The sequence below is a fragment of the Lactuca serriola genome, chromosome 6, assembly GCF_051521515.1.
Source record: "Lactuca serriola cultivar US96UC23 chromosome 6, Lser_US96UC23_V15, whole genome shotgun sequence".
NCBI lineage: Eukaryota > Viridiplantae > Streptophyta > Magnoliopsida > Asterales > Asteraceae > Lactuca > Lactuca serriola.
Window position 1 is genome coordinate 45,141,892 of NC_136413.1, and position 4,062 is coordinate 45,145,953.

A 4,062-nucleotide genomic window follows, 5' to 3' on the forward strand; every position below is an offset into this window, starting at 1 on the left:
CTCGACTCATGAGGCTTAAGCTACCTCGATGCATATGCTATCACATGCCCCCTCTGCATAAGCACCACTGCCAATCCGGATATCGATGCGTCACAATAAACCACAAAATCCTCCATCCCTTCCGGAAGGGCTAACACTGGGGCTTCGCATAACTTCTTGCGAAGTGTCTCGAATGAGGTCTCCTGCTTCGGACCCCAAGAAAACGCAACACCCTTCCGGTTCAACTTGGTGAGTGGCACAGTGATCTTGGAGAAATCCTTAATAAATCTCCGATAATAGTCGGCCAATCCCAGAAAACTCCTGATCTCGGTGGGTGATCTCGGCACCTCCCACCTCATAACCGCCTCAATCTTGGCCGGGTCGACCAATATCCCCTTCTGGTTAACGAGATGCCCCAAAAACTGGACCTCTCATAACCAGAACTCGCATTTGGAGAACTTGGCATAAAGCCTCTCCGATCTCAGAACTCCGAGGATCTCCCTCAAATGCTCCTGATATTGCCATATTTATACTTATTTTAGGCAATATTTAAGTACATTTTTATTAATAAATTGATAATATGTTCAGAATAACGATACTTATGACTTTAAATTGTTATTTTCAGTCAATATAAAGGATTTTCGAAGAGAGGGACGAAAAGTGACAAAATGTGGAACATGGGAGGCTTGAAAGACAAGAAAAGAATAAATTCACGATAAATACTTAATTCACGATGTGGCAATGAAGCCCACGACGTGGCATGGGGTTTCCAGAAGATAGACATCGCGACGCGGAGGATTTCCTTGGAGAATACGGATTACTTGAAGCCCACAACGTGGCACAGCTGGCCACGACGTGGCACGGGTTTTTGAAGATTATATAAGTTCTCCTGATTATTACGAAAGGGACAAGCTTTTGGCAGAAGGAAAGAGTTCCAGGAGACGATCCAGAGCGAAAGAAGGGTTCTGGAAGAAGGTTTTCAACACCAAAAAGAATAGAGGTTTATATTTTAGTTAAATAAGAACATGTCTTTCATTATTTTTAGCTGTGTTGGTTTAGTTGCTATGATGAGCAGCTGAATCTAGCTACTCTTGTTTAGCTAGATGAAGCTTTAAACTTATGAATAGTTATATGTTTATGGATTAAGTCTAGTTGGTAAAAATTGCTTGTGTTTGATTTGTATAACCTAGCATGTTATTATTTGTTTTTCTAATTGCTTGATTGCATGTTCTGTGTAGCTTAGTGACCATTAAACTGCATGAACCTGTTTACCTAATGATTTAGTGAACATTGAATTGTTAGAGCTAGGATTGACCAATCTTAGTTAGTAATTAGAATAAATAAAGCTTAGTTGTGCTAGAGAACGTGTATTGTGATCATAATTGCGTTTATATAACAAATCTTACCTAGCATATTTACATTCATAATTAGTTCTGTGTTTAATTATGTGTGAACATACATGGTTTGACATGAATTAGTTAATTATTGGTAAGTTAGAACTAAATTACTAATACAACTAAAAACCAACTTAATAATCCGTAATCATTAGCTAGCCATAAGGGAGAAGTGGATTCAAACTAAACAAGAGTGTGTTTTTATTTATTGAATTTGATTTAAGTTCATCTGATCTTGTAAAACCAGATAAAACCCCTGTTAAACTTGTTAATAAATTAGGTTAATTTAATAGTAAGTAAATTAATTAGAACACCGTTCCCTGTGATCGATACCCGACTTACTCAAGCTATACTGTAATCTGACTAGGTACACTGCCTATAAGTGCATAGTTAGTTAAGTTTGTTAGGTTATAAATATTAAAATTAGTGAGTACTTTTGTGCACATCAAGTTTTTGGCGTCGTTGCCGGGGAACGACTTAGTTTTTAGCTTATTTATTTGCATTAAATTAATCGATCCTTCTTGTGGAGTAAAAACCACAAAAAGTTAATTTTTAAGAAAAATAAAATTTTTCTGTCAATCACAGAGTCCACGACGTGGCCATATACCTGCCACGACGTGGACAGTTAAAAAAAAACTAAATTTTTAGTTTGTAGTTAGTTTTTCTTATTTTAGTCTAGTTTTACGTTTTTAGTTTAGCAAGTTGCAGGAGTTCATGACCAGAAGCTCTAACACACACTTGGTGCCACCACTTGAAGATCCCGAGTCTGCACTTCACAAGAAAAAGACGCCCTTACAAGAATTGAAGTCAGCTTTTTCTAGGAAGTCGGGAAAGAAAACAGGAGAGTCAAGTTCATCAGCGAGGCACAAGAGCAATCTTGAGCATTTGGATCATACACCCATCCAAACCGAGTCCGAAAGCGATACCGAGCCGGAATTTGAAGAACACACGAGCGAACCTGAGAACGAGCCAAGGAACGAGATGGCAGCGATTGAAGAAATGTCCATGGGAGCTTACAAGAAGCGGATCCGAGAAGATGTGGGTCCCGGTTTAGTCCAACCCGCAATACCTGCCACTGCCACATTCGAGCTGAAGGGACACATATTGACTGCACTGAAGGACATCCCATTTTTCGGGAAAGATCAGGAGGATGCTTTTAAGCATCTAGATGATGTCAACGACATTGCGGATTACTTCAATGTCCCAAATGTCAACAGAAACACAGTCTTGCTTAGGATGCTTCCCATCCCTTTCAAAGGAGCTACTAAGGAGTGGTTAAAGGCACTCCCACCAGGTACAATCACCACCTGGGCTCAAATGCGTGAGCAATTCCTGGACCAGTTTTGCCCGCCATCCAAGATAGCCAAACTCAAGAAGGCAATAGCCAACTTTGAGCAACAGCCGGGGGAGTCACTATACGAAGCATGGGAGCGGTACAAGGGCTTGCTCAGAAATTGCCCTCAACATGACCTAAATGTGCAGCAAGAGATGTCAATCTTTTATGATGGGGTCAACGTGATGACAAGACAACTCCTTGATTGTCACACCCCAAAACTGATAACGGCGGAATATGTTTCGGGGTGGAGGACGTCATGTACAGTATCATCACAATTGCATAATAGTAAAAACAAGAAACATACAACCATTGCATTACATAGTGAGTTTAATTACAATCGTGTTTTGTAATGTTTAACAAGTATCAAAAGTATTACAAAAATAAGAGATGGATCTTGTATGCTCCACCTTCTCCAAAATGCCGCACCTGTACCTGTCTATCTTTGACCTGAGGATACAAGTTATTTTGAAAACGAATATCAGCATAAAGCTGGTGAGTTCATAAGAGTTTAGTGTGAGTTTTTGTATAAAAATCATTAGAACCGATAGTATGAAAAGCTGTAATTTACATTCATAAGTAGTAGAAAACTTAGAAAATCCTATATTTTCCAGAAATACTTTGTAAGTGAAAACCTTTAAGAAACATGTAATTTTCATCATTGAAGAAAACATTCATTGTAACAGTATAATAGTGGGTTTCCAATAAGTAATGCAATATGGTAGGTTATGCCTGAAGTCCATAATAGTGGTGCAATCTTTCTTTAGTATTAAATACTTGTTTACTTCGGGATATTAACTTTAGCTTTTTGTTTAGCATTTTAGTGTGGTTATAGTGTATTTCTGGTATGTTATCGATAGTGTGAGTAATAGAGGATCCCATGACCTTCCCGGTCATACACAGTGTAGTGAAGTAGCGGCATCCCTGGGCCTGTACGGCTCGGACTGAAGTTATCAGTCGGGATGTAATAGCGTCTGCCCCGTATAGATCTATACATATAGCGTCGTCTTCCTGCCAGAAGACTCTGGGCGTACTACATAGCGAATAGAGTATCTCGTAGTGGGTTAGTGTGTTATCTCTTGATTAGTGTTTTCTCTTGTATTATAGCGTAGTAGTCTTTTGTATACTCTTAGTATGTTCTCGTATTAGTATATAGTATCATTATAGAGTGTATTATAGTGTGTAGAGTAGTATCTATAGCGAGTAATAGTGGCCTTAACTATACCTATTATAGTTAACTTAGTGCGTATGATTCTTGTCAATTTAGTGGTTTAAACATTTAATGAAATGAAAATACTCGTATCCAAAACAAATATATATGATATATAAGTAAGAAATCAACGACAGTCGGACGGA

At 38.6% G+C, this 4,062-nt stretch overlaps 1 non-coding gene across 1 annotated transcript; it reads right to left on the bottom strand.

The window, feature by feature from the left end:
• Positions 1-2,738: 2,738 nt before the first annotated feature.
• Positions 2,739-2,845, bottom strand: LOC145060763 (small nucleolar RNA R71). Its single transcript, XR_013686947.1, has one exon. It is a non-coding gene; the product is annotated as a small nucleolar RNA R71 (small nucleolar RNA).
• Between the last annotated feature and the right edge of the window lie 1,217 nt (positions 2,846-4,062).